Source organism: Calliphora vicina, chromosome 1 (assembly GCF_958450345.1).
Source record: "Calliphora vicina chromosome 1, idCalVici1.1, whole genome shotgun sequence".
NCBI classification, from domain to species: Eukaryota; Metazoa; Arthropoda; class Insecta; order Diptera; family Calliphoridae; genus Calliphora; species Calliphora vicina.
Window position 1 is genome coordinate 168355429 of NC_088780.1, and position 14080 is coordinate 168369508.

A 14080-nucleotide genomic window follows, 5' to 3' on the forward strand; every position below is an offset into this window, starting at 1 on the left:
TATTTCTCAACTTTCATGGAAAATAAAAAAAACTGTAAATTTCTATTTTCCCATATTTTCAAAATAAGTTCTTTGATTATTCCTTTACCTAATGCAAAAATTTCCTTGCCCCATTTTTTTGAGCTAGAGGTAAAATTTTTAAAACAGACATTGTTCCAAAAATTTGTTACATGCATTTCTGGGCAATTTATGACATATAGATAACATACATCTTTTAAAATCTTTTTTGGAATATTTACAAAAAATTTAAAAAATAATTTTTTTAAACCTTTTCTGAAATAATTTTAAATCATAAAAGCCTTAAAAAGGAAACATAAAAAATCAAAAACCTAAAAAAATATTTTATTTTAATCTCCCTAAAACTGATCAATCTCCCTAAAACTGATCAACAATTTTAACTTTGCTAACCCATAAGTAGGCACCTAAAAGAAGGTCGATCGATTATCTAGCATAAAAAACTCAAATGGCGCCACTGTGCGTCGTCATAACTCCAACAAATTTTAATTTTTCAGGAGACTAATTTTTAGTTATTAAACTGATATATTTTTTTTAATGTTTTAGAAATTCTATTCTAAAAATAGACAACAACTTGATGATGTATTAGAAATTTATACTTTTTGAAAAGCTATCTTTACACTAAATATTTTATATGAAAATCATGTCATTCAAATAACCCCTATTTATACCCTGCACCACCATAGTGGGGAGGGTATTATGCGTTTGTGTAGATGTTCCAAATAAGTTTTATATATACAAAATTCATGTCACCAAATTTTGTTACGATCGGTCCATAATTAGTCATAGCTCCCATATAGACCCGCTTCCGAAAATCACTTTAACGCACATAAATCGCTTAAACATTTTGGTATACTCACAAAATTCAACATAGTAAACTTTCATATAGACAAAAATCACACGACCTAATTTCATGGTGATCGGTCCATAATTGGTCATAGCCCCCATATAAGGCCCACTTCCGAAAATCACTCAAAAATACAATTTCTTGAAATTTTAAAAGAAAAATGTTTTTACTCTTTTACTTAGTGTAGGGTATTATATGGTCGGGCTAATAAAAAGCATTTACTTGCATACCTATACAACCACTTTTTTTAAAAAACAATGACTAAGGGTAAAACTGGTTATCATAAAATTTTTGAACCTTTTGACTATTTCTAACAAAATAAAAAAAATAATACAGAAATTCCAATAAACGAGTTAGATATTAGCATTTTTATGCTAACGGCAGCCATTCACAGTACAAAACGTATGAACATTCCCAGGTATGTTACTGTTGACGTGCGTAAAGCAGTTCTGCTGTTGACATAAAGGTTAAATAATATTTATTTGTAATGTATCTCCTTGTTGTGAATACCATATCTCATTAATTATTTAGCTGATTCTTACAAATATTTTTCTGTTAAAAAGGAAAAAACCATATCAAAAGAAACAATTTTTTTTAAAATTAGTTTATAAATAACACATTTATTATGTTTTGAAGCTTAAATTTTAATAAAATGATCAGGAAAAACTAAAAGTAGTTCCGAACTCTTGGGCTCCAATCAAACATAGCTTTTTTCTTTCACTTTTGTATCACCTTTATCACAAACTCGTTTTGTTATAAATTATGGCCACTTGTTAAAGATTTAGTAACTCTAGTGTAGTTAAGTTTTTCTAAAATAAAACAGAATTGCAGTGAACACCTTGTTTACAGCTCAATAACTTTATTCTGAGAAGGATAAAAAAAACAAGTTTAAACAATTTTATTCCTTTTTTTCCTACAATCTAACAACCAATAAAGCAAACAACAACAATAGAAAAACAAAAACTCGAACTAAGGAACAAAAAAAAAATAATAATACTAAAGTGTCAAAAAGCAAAGTTTTCAACAAAAGAATAAAATCCTGATTGACTTGAGTAAGAGATAAGTGTTTATACGCTATGGTCTGTCTAGGTTGGTTTTCAAATTACGTTTGTTGATCTGCAGATCTTAAATTTTTAGATAAAATCTGATAGAATATGATCCTTAGCCATTAAGAACTATTGAACTAATTGAATTAAATTTATATAGGAAATATATTTAAAATATCGATGGTACACAAATTATATCCCCCCTTATGCCAATTAATGTGATACTAGAAAACTCATAAAAATCCATAAAATTTTATCACAATTTAGTTGATAACTTATTTTCTATCCAACCGGTAATGCTTAATTTAAATACCATCCTGCTTAGGGCTAAGATAAAGATTCTAGACGAATCTGATTAATTTGGTTTTGGTTTTTTGGATGTAAGCGTGTTGTATACAGACATTGCTGAATGTACGCAGATTTAAAATATGGTTCGGTATGGTTACGGCAACTATACTGTTTCTTTTTAATTAATATATCTTAAACTTTCCTCAATCGGACAATAACAAATTGCAGTGAATTTTTCAATAATATTTTAATATTAAATTTTGTATTCCCAAAAATATCTTTTAATGATAGTATGATTACTTTGGATGATTACGGTGCACAGTGGGGTCAAATGCATCTTTTTTACGGATTTATTAATATCTCAACAACAATAATAGCAACGCTCGCAAAATTTTACGTGGGTAGCCCTTACACCAATCCGCATATTGTAACAAAATGTTAGAGATATAGGAGGGGGAAGTCAATTACCCACCATATAAAATAATTATTAACTGTGCTATATCTATAGAACTACATTAGTTATGCACACTAAATTTGCTGCGGGTAACTCTGAAAACAAACTACATGTTACGCCAAAATCGGACGATTATACGAGGGTGGAATCGGGTTCCCCCCATACAAATGAATTATTAATTCTCCTATATCTATAGAACTACATCAGTGAGACACACTAAATTTATGCATGTTATTGATAAAAAAAAAACTACCATATTGTTTTAAGAAGATATCATTATATTACTAGTAATGGGAGGTTGAATAATAGAGATCTTTCCCAACTCCTGCCACTAAAAGACTTGCAAAGTTTAAATGCACTGCTTTGAAATTAATACAACACAATATTTGAAATGAGACAATATAAAAACTACAGATCTGACCGTGAGTGATAACTGGCTCCCGATATGAAACTTTAAAATTCTCGCAAAATTGCCTGCTATCGGATGACTTCGTATTAACCACAAGAAAAAACGAATTAATCACCAAAAAAAAAGTTTTAAACAAGCATATACAAGCGTGAGTGCATGAGAGTTAAATTGTTAAAATTCCGCGTGTTATTCATTCACGATTAGAAAATCAACGGATGGAAAACTAAACTGAAATAAAGAAAAGTAATTTGTAAAAGTTTATTATTGTTTATCTCATTATAATACAAGAATATAACCACGTCCAGGCCTGACTCACACGTGACTCTCGTATTATTAATCACAACACTTGCACATCTCTTATAAATAAAAACAATTACAATAACAACAACAACGACAGCAATAAAACGTTTATCAGAATCGAAAAGTGCTTTTTGATGGTAGACTTAAAGGGTGAAGCTTTTACTAATTTACATATAACTTATGAGGCGCAGCGATGCGCAACCTAATTTTTTCTGAAACTACGCCTAACTGTCCAGGCTTTTAAATTATATTAAATTCTCTGCCCAGCTGAGCCCAGCTAATAACTTTATGTCCATTTGAACTGACAAAATCCATTTTTTTTTGCACTTCCAATATAAAAACTAATATCAAAGCCACTTCCACAAATAATTCAAATTTAAATTTAACCAAAACATATCAATAAATACCTGAACTTGATGGTTGCATAATTAGATTTGTTAATTTTATTAAAGTACCTATCACAAATAGTATTTATTTGCGTAATTTTTTATTTTTTTTTTAATAAATTTTTTTGGTTTTTTTCTCACAATATGTAATTTCAACACGTGACTATAAAAATACCTTTTAATATTTTACATTAATTTTTTGCCTGCTGATGTAGAATTTTGTTCTCTTTAAGCTGGCACTTTCAGTTTTCACGATACTTGAAATTTGTATTTTCAATTAATCCGCAAAATTAGTATGTTTGGCCCCTCTGTGCGGTGGATCATAATATATTTTCATTGGCTCATAATATGATTGCTTTGTATCATAATTTGAAAAACAATCGGTCAAGCCCGACCATATAAAACCCTACACCAAGTAAATGAGTAAAAATATTTTTCTTTTAAAATATCAATAATTTATATTCGTGAGTGATTTTCGGAAGTGGGCCTTATATGGGAGCTATGACCAATTATGGACCGATCACCATAAAATTAGGTCGTGTGATTTATGTCTATATGAAAGTTATTTGTGTTGAATTTTGTGTATATACAGGCAAATCCCGGTATAACTAATCTCACTTTAACGAAAATCCGATTTAACGCACGGTCGAGTTCGTAACATTGACCACCTTATATAACGAACGTTTCAAAAATGGTATGCTCGATATAGCGAATGATGAAAAAAAAGAAACAAAATCAAACAAACGACCAAATTTTTAGCATTGACAACTGTATATAGCGAATATTTCGAAAATTGTACGCTCAATATAACGAACAGAATGTATAAAAAACAAAAGTAGCAAAGAATGTAAAAATAAGTCGTTACAGTACCGTTTTCAATGGTTAATAATAGGTGCTGTCGTTTTTTCTATAGTGGTTTTAATTGCTTGTTTTCACAATATCGAATGAAAGATTTCGTTTGCATTCTAAGCGAAAGAAAACTGATTCGTTCACATAAATATAAAGTTAGGGAATCCAAAATCAGCTTTCTTTCGCTTAGAATGCGAACGAAATCTTTCATTCGATATTGTGAATCAGGCTATAATTCACGTGAATTAAATTTGGGAAACCGTAGAAGAATTTCATTGAAAGAAAAACTAAAAATTTTGATGAATGAAATATGGAATAACAAAATTCTCAACATGTATTTTGAAGAAAATGAAAACAAAAATTTTATCGTGACTAAGTGTTTCCTGTAAATTATCTTTACACAAATTAAGTGGAATCTAGAATCTTCAAAATCTGTTTTTTTAAAATGTTTGTCCCTGAGTTTAATTTTCATTTTCCGAATCGAAATCCCTTACAATGAAGTCTTTATTAATGGTGGATAATGCACCAAGATATCCTCCAGAAGAACAATTAGTAAAAACTACTATAGATATACAAATTTGGACGATATTCATGTCTCCTAATGTCACACCGCTCATCCAACCAAATTCCAATATAGAAAAAAGTTGTCCAAAATTAAAAAAAAACATCTCGATATAACGAATTTTTCAATTTAACGAATGGGCCTGACAACATATCGTTCGTTATACCGGGATTTGCCTGTACCAACATTTTTAAGTGATTTAAGTACGTTAAAGTGATTTTCGGAAGTGGGTATCGTAACAAAATTTGGTGACATGAATTTTGTATATATAAAACTTATTTGGAGAGAAATTTGTGTAGATACATATATAAATTAAAAATTTATGACCGATAAAGTCCAATTTCGAGAGGACATTTGTATGGGGGCTAGGTGAAATAATGGACCGATTTCAGCTAGTTTCAATAGGCTTCGTCCTTGGGCCGAAAAAATTATATGTACCAAATTTTATCGAAAAGCCAATCGACTCAGAAAGTGATTCTAAGTCGATCGGTATACTTTAAGGTGGGTGTTAGACCAATATTTTGGGCGTTACAAAAATCTGCACAAACGCATAATACCCTCCCCACTATGGTGGTGTAGGCTATAAAAACGAAAAGGGAAAAAACTCCCGGGAATTTTTTTTCATAATTGGGCTGATCATGTATTACAACGATATTATGACTATATTTGATCATAACATGATATGTTATGATATAAATTTTATCATATGTTGTTCTTACTTTATGTTTACCACAACCATGTTTTTTCTCCACGTGTGGACACATATATACAACAAAACAACAAAATTCTAAGTATAAAACTTTAATCACCAGAAGGGTACAAAAATGGTTTCCAATTCTAAACAAATAATTGTCTTTATTAGGCCTTGGGTTTTTCAGTTAATAATCCAGTACTTAGATTATATTATTGTCTTTTACAAGAACTAGGTTTTTGGAAGAAACTTTCACAAATCCATTAATCTTATTTTACCGGGTAATATGACTTTATGTTGCAAAGTTTCAATGCAAGAAAAATGTGTTGCAACTACAATTTCCACCATATGACACAATATGCTGAGTGCGTTGAATACAGGACTTGTGTGGATAGAACTGAATATGAGTTGTTGGCCTAAAACATTTTGTTATTGTCTTTTTCTATGATTTCGTTTAGTTTAAGTTTTTCAATTGTTTTGCAATATTTTTCCAGTAAAACGGAAACGTTGCATTTTTTGTTTTTGTTGAGACCGCATTATAGTGCTTTTAGTTTTGTTTAACGAAATATTAGCTGGGACTAAAAGCCTTTTAATGTTTTTCCCTCTAGATCATCCCTTTCCTATTTACATAAATACTGTAGATGTTTGTAGCTGATGCTGTTGCTGTTGCTGCAAGAACAAATAAGTATTTACAACATCAACTGCTGTTGCATACATTGTTTTTAGCATATTTTTTTTAAGAATTTTAAATTTTTTCTTTATTTTTTTTTATGAAAACTTAGACAGGACTTGAAACTGCAACATTTGTTTAGTTTTGCAAAGATATTTGCAATTTGATGTGGTTGTGTTGCTTTAGCAGCAGTTGGTAGGGAGAATGTCAATGTTGATACATCCATACATATGTAAGCAGAAATGACTGAATTTATTTAAATAAATTTTGCAATCCATATCTTTTTTTATTTTTATTTGTATCAAGAAACTAATAAAACGCATCAAAACAACTGAACAGAATATGGCAGAAAGTCAGATAGTATTTATTAAAATTTGCTAAAGCTGAAGACAAATTTAAGAAAAAATTCTGCTGAAATACAGTAACAAATGTAAGTATTAAGTACTGAATTCTTATTTAAAGTAAAGTATATAAGCAGAAGAATTGATAGAAATGTATGGCGTTTTAAGCTCCAAGGATCGTTGTCAAAAGTTATATCCCGTTTACAAACTTTAATATTTATTTGCAAATAAAATACAAACAATTTTTTCTACCATGTAACAGAACACTTTTATTTAAAAATCAAATCAAAAACAACAATAAAATACAGTTTTTATATAAGTATTTTGCAGTTGCTACTGATTTAATTTTGTTCAAAAATGTTAATAAAGCATGATATTCAAAAGTTATCTAGCTGCAACAAGTATAAATGGATTCTGATTTAGTTTCATTGCCCCAAACTGCAAACAATTTGAATTAGTTTTATAAAAAAAAACTGATTAAATAAGTTATTTTTGTTGTTGAAATTTGTTAGAGCTTAATCCAATACCTAATAAAATTCACTTCAAAGGAATATTTTTTTCTATATTTGATTCACTTTAGCATTCGTGGTTTTTGCTTTTAATATTTTGCATAAATGCAAGCAGCTGCATCAAAAAGAATTAACCACAACATTTTAACTAAATTAAATAAAATACATTTTTATAAAGGGTGAATCAACCCAATAGAGATAGGGTTTTATTTTACTACTTAAAATACATAAAAGTTATTTCCCAGCAAATCTATGAACCTTATATTTTGCTTTTTTAAATGTTTGCCAAAGCTGCCTACCTTAAATGTGAAAAACATTTCCGCTCTTTAAACTTTCCCAAATATAAAATGATTTTAACGATCAATTTCATTATGTAACGTAAGGTTTTGCGTCCATTTATTTTATATAAACTGATAAGAAATTGTAACTATTTTTCATAACTGTATAAATAAGTGTTAGTTTTCAGTATGATACTAAGTTATACATAGACAGAAACCAGTCAAGGCCTGTCACTTGTCTTCTTTCAGCACTAAACACGTATTTCTCGGCTTTGACTCACCATAATGGGTGGCGGAGGCAGTATTTATTTTTTGTTTTTGCATTAAACGATTATTTAATTTTATAAAGCAGTAATAGCCCAATAACTAAATTTTGGTATTTTTTGTAGCTTGACTGGTTTTTGAAATAAACGATTCATATCATTGTACATCATTTTACAATCGGACCAGCATTTTAGAATAAACACATCTATTACACATGTTCTTCCACTCGACCGCATTTGAATGGAATTATTAAGGTTTTCGGGACAAGCATATGCTAGGAGACTTTTTGTTGGAGTCGTGAGAGACAAATTAAAATATTTAAATTTTTTGTTCCAATTTTAATGTAATTTTTTGTATTTTCTTTGGATTTTCTGTAGTTAGATTGCCTTAAAAAATATAAATAGAATAAAATGTTGTTTTATCACAAGATAATTAACCGTCATTTTTTCCATTCCATTTAGAAAATTATCGAAAATTATTCACTTTATAACAATAAAGACAAGATAAAAATTAAAATTATTCAAATGTCTTTTAAGGTTTAAGAGATAATATGGTATTATAACAGGGCAAGTTTGAATATTCACAAAAATTAAATAATACACAGAAAAAAGTTTCAACATAAATATTATGATTCGAATTCATTGATTTCAATTCATAACATTTATAAATAATTTCTTAAATAGTATGATTTTTTTAATATTTTATGTTTTGAAATAAAATCTAGAAGGCTTGAAAAATATAATTTCAATTTCATTTTTATTTTTATGTTGTTCAAAAATGTTTGAAATTTTTCATGGAAAATTTTTAGTTTTTTTATGATTTTCAGCTACAAAATGATATAAAAAGCGCGAAAATGATTAAATTGATTTAAGAGGATGAAATGCTTTTATATTTATGAATGTTTTATTATGTTTAATGATAATTTTTAAGTTTCAGATATTCTCCTTTTTATCTTAAAATATTGGCCAATATATGGCTATTATGCAAATATTCTTGCACTAATTCATTATATAATACAATTATAATGCAATTTATTAAAAAAATTATGTAAAAAAAGCAAAAATTTCCGTCATGTAAAATTTTATAATATTTATGAACATGTTCTTATTTTGAATGAAATAAGTTTGGGAAAAAAAAGTCAAGTTCGATTAATAATATTTATTACAAAATTCATTTAAATTATGAATTTTTTTTTTTCTGTGTATGCAAGCAACAAAACTCAAAAAACTAGAAAATATTAATCAAAAAGCATGTGTCTTCCAACGTAGCTCAGCATCAATTCATATGTTACCCAATTTCCCCGGTTTTGGATGAATTCTGCTGCTTGCAAACGTTTTGAAATTGCTGATTGAGTAGCTCCCAGCTTTTAAATAAAAGCTAATTTTTACTTTTTTTTGTTTTTTGGGAATGAGCTCAATTTCCTTATTGTTATACATATTAAGTAGAATCTATTCAGAATATTATAGTCCAGATAATTCTAAATATACTCTGAAAGTTTTACTTAAATCGGAAAACGTTAACCCTTAAATCGTGAAAGTCAAAGGTCAAATTCCAAAATGTTATTTGGAATGATGAAACTTAAAAAAGAAATATAACATGAAGTCTAGTATTTATAATAACAGCACAAAAATGGAAATTAACCCTTAATGGCAAAAAAAAATTTTTCGGTCATACCTGCGAATAGGTAGAATAGGAAGTCAAAAACGCATATGCAAGTAAATATGGATATATTTGATGTAAACCAGTGTTTAAAAAGCTACGATAACTAACAAGTTTTCAACTGTTGCTACAACTACTGCTTCAAGAATGTGTATGTAGCGGTAGCAGTAGCATTTATCTTTTTTCGTTTTCTTGTTTTTTTTTAACTACTGCTACCTTCAAAATATAATATACTACAGAGCAGTAGTAATAAAACATGAATTGTAAATGGAGTAGTAGCATAAAAATACAAATCATTGCAGTTAAGGTAGCAATAAAAGTAGTCAAAAAAGAAAATCTTCAGTCATAACACCAAAATTGACAGAATTAAACACTGCATGTTGTTTTTGTTTTAAGAGTGTTTGAAAGAATTATTCGTTTTTATTCGTCTCAGATGTTCGTGTTGCTAACAGAAAGATCGTGTTGTCTGTGTGTATAACAACAAAGCCGAACTTTTGTTTAAAACACGACCAACTTACACAAATATACATTCACAACAACAACACACAATATACTTTTTTGGCTGAAGATTTTTAATTTTGACTTATTTTATTGCTACCTCAACTGCTACTCAGCTGCTACTTAAACTGCTACTTAACTGCTACTTCTTCTACTACCTCAACTGCTACTTCTATTACTCCTAATTTTAAAAGTAGCAGAATTAATAAAAAACTAATGACTCTGCTACATCAAAACTTTTTTTTTTAAGGTAGCAATAGAAAATAAATTACTCTGCTACTTTTAAATTTTTCTTTTATTGGTACTACTACAACTACTGCTACCAAAATGTGTAGGTAGCAGTAGTAGTAGTAATTGATTGACTCCCAGTTTTTATTATTTTTTTAACTAGACTACTTGTGTTTTTTCGTTGCTACTGCTACTTGTAGTCTAGTTTTTTAAACACTGGTAAAAATTTGCTTTTGTTTTAATATTTCTCAAAATATGTTAATTTTGTTTCCACATTTCTTGCCCTAGTGGCCTGAGACATGTTAATGGCTTGGGGCATTTTTAATAACTTCAAAAATTTTTAACCAATTTCTGTTTTTTATATCTCATTAGAACGACAATTACGTACGTTTCTATTCTTTTTAAGTTAAATTGCAAATGTAATTTTTGAATGGCAAAATTTTTACAAAATGATTTTTTTACCAATGTTCACCAAACTGGGGGGTGAGACTAGCAAAAATCCAACTAGTCTGCAACCAACCTAGTCTGCAACCAATATTCGATGTTTCGTAGAGGGTAAAAAACTCAAAAGTAATATTTTCTTAAATGAAATTATAGTCGACGTGCGAAATATGTTAGGTCCATCAAAAAATTATTTTTTTTCTTTTCAAGCTAAAAATGTTTCTTTATCTTTCTTCAGAAATATAAAAATCATTCAAATCGATCCATATCTCCGAAAGGCCAGAAAATTAAGGACTAAAATAGCATTTTTATATGGAGTGGAGCCGCTTTAATGTTTATATTTAATTAATTTAAAAAAACATCACAGGCTTTTGAAGAACCCTTTTAACAAATAAAGTTTTCATTTTTTTTTTAAACAAACAAATATTTCTACAACACAAACAACCCACTACAATTTAATTTCCCACAAACCAAGAGGGCGGAAGAGAGTTCAAACCAAAATAAATAATAAGGAAATGTTGCAAGTTTAATTTTGGAACATAAGAAATGCTGTTTGTTTTACAAGTAAAACTCAGAACAGAAATAAACAAAATATATCCATATCCAAGATATCTGCATGTATGTACGTACTGATGAATGTGTAGATGCTTCATTTGTTGTATTTTATGCCAGGAATTCCTTAATGAAAACTGAAACTTAATCAAAAGCATTGATTGATTGAATGAGTGGGTGAGTGAGTGAGTCAGTGAATAAATGACTGAATTAAATGCAATGAAAAGGAAAACAAGGCTGTTAAACTCAAACAATAACAACAACAAAAACAGGAATTGTTTAAAGAAATTTTAAATAAAACTTTACCTAACACATTATAACGGTTTTGGTTGCTTTTGTTTTATTTAAAAAAAATAATAAAAAAACAAACTCAAATCGAATGAAGCACTGAACTGAAACTTTTTTCCAAAACAAAGCGATAAAAAAAGAAACCAAAGATTTGAATTGGTTTTTGAAGTGGAAACCGCTTTATTTAATAAGAAAACTTTTTCAGATGCCTTTTTCCATTCCAGTCTTCCCAGCACAAATACTCCTTCTTCTATCTGTTAATGCCATAATCTTAAAGACGAAATGAAATTGTCTGTCTGACGGTCGTTCGTTCGTTCGGTTTGTTATGGCCTCTGCAGTGGTGAGTGAAGTGAAGCAGAAAAGTTTAGTTAACAATTTTATTTTATTTTTTGTTTTATTTCTTACGGATTTATATGGATACATATTTATATGTATGTATATTTGAACATCATGCCAACATCCTCATAAATATAAAGAAATTTTATTTATTTTTTTCTTTTTTGCTAAAATGATTTATAAAGTGGTTAAATTAATATGATTTATAAGCCAAGCCGGCCCAATGAAACTGTCATTTTTAAATTGTTTGCTGAAATTCTTGGAATTCTGTTTTATTTTCGCTTTCGCATACAATTTCCTTTCCTGTTTTTAGTTTATTTTAATATCAAACCGATTATTCTGATTATTATTATTATAATATTTAACTTATTCCTTTAAAGACGAAAGGAAATAGCAGCAGGAGGAAATAACATCCAAAGGAAGCAGAATGTAGACATTTCGGCTTTTCAAAGTCTCTGTGCTGTCTACTACGGCTGTCTATGGGATTTGGTTTTTCTACTTCTCTTAAAATGTTTTTTTTTTTAATGAATTTTTCATTATTTTTGTTATTATTATTGTATTTTGAAAAGCTAATTTTATGACACTTTACTTATTTTTCCAGATACTTTAAAGCAAATGATGATGATGATGATTTCAATGCAAAATGAGAAACAAACATAATTATAGAAGAAAAAGCTAAATAAATGATTAAAATTAAGTTTTCAATTGTTTAATGCTTCGTAATTGTGTATGAAATGAAAATTTAATTAACTTAGAATAACAAATTGAGCTATTAATTAAAAACGTTTAATTGTTTAATAATATAAATCCTTTGGAAACTTATTCAAATGACATTTTCTCTACACGTTTTTGGCACACTTAGAAATATGTATTGAAGTCAAGTGCCAAGAAAATATGAAATATAAATTTAAAAAGATATACAAACATTTCTAATTACACTTTACAAGATATGTTTAGGAAAAGGCACTTAAAGAATTTATAATAGAAATTCAAGTGCCTAAATTTACTCATATTTAGGACCGCTAAACAAAATGAAATTATTTCTTTTCTAAGAAGATTCTTTATTGTTTTTACTGCAAGCAGAGAAAAAATATAGTTGTAAATGTCAACCTTTCAACAATATTATAGTCAAAGTAATTTTTTATATGATTGTGTTAACCATAATATGGTTAAGATACCATAAGACATGATTGTAGCAATCAATCATATATATTAGGGTTCTATAGCTGAAATAAAAAGTCGACTTTTCGACTTTATCCGTTTTTTAAAAAGTCGACTTTACGAACTTTCGACTTTTTCGTTTTTTAAAAGGTCGACTTTCGAACTTTCGACTTTTTAGTAAATCGACTTTTTTAGACTATTTTCAACTTTCCGACTATTTTCGACTTTTTTCAACTTTTTACCATTTCTTGTAAAAAATACATATTATTATTTATTATTTATATTAGCATACACTACAAAAATGGAAGTGTACCAAATTGCAATAGTTTTAGTATAAAGTTGAAATTAAATATTTTTTTAACAATCTAAAAAGTCGACTTTTATCGACTATTAGTCTTTTTTCGACTTGGAAATTGCAATAGTTTTAGTATAAAGTTGAAATTAAATATTTTTTTAACAATCTAAAAAGTCGACTTTTATCGACTATTCGACTTTATTCGACTTTTTTCGACTTTTATCGACTATTCGGTTTTTTTCTACATTTATATATTATTCGACTTTTTTCCGACCAAAAAGTCGATTTTGACTTTTTTCAGCAAAAAGTCGATTGTTCGAACAATCGAACAATCGACTTATATAACCTTAATATATATGATTACTAGTGCTTTCCCAACAACAAATTATTCTTGAATAATTAAATCTTTATCACTTCAAAAGCAAACTCTGTTAATAGTTGTTTTTATTCAGGCTGATTGTATTTATTTAAAATCTCAATTTTCATAAGAAGTGGACTTAGCGCATTTGCTTACTAAGCTTACTATATGTATTTCTGTAGTATTAAACAAATTTTTTCATGTCGTTTACATTAAAATTTATTCCACTTTAATTCAGTTACTTGTTTTAGTTTACTTTAACAATAAAACCTTGAAATATTTCTATACAATTTCAAAAAACAAAAAAAAAAAAATAACAAAAGCACACACTTTCTACCTTAATTCAAAAATAAAA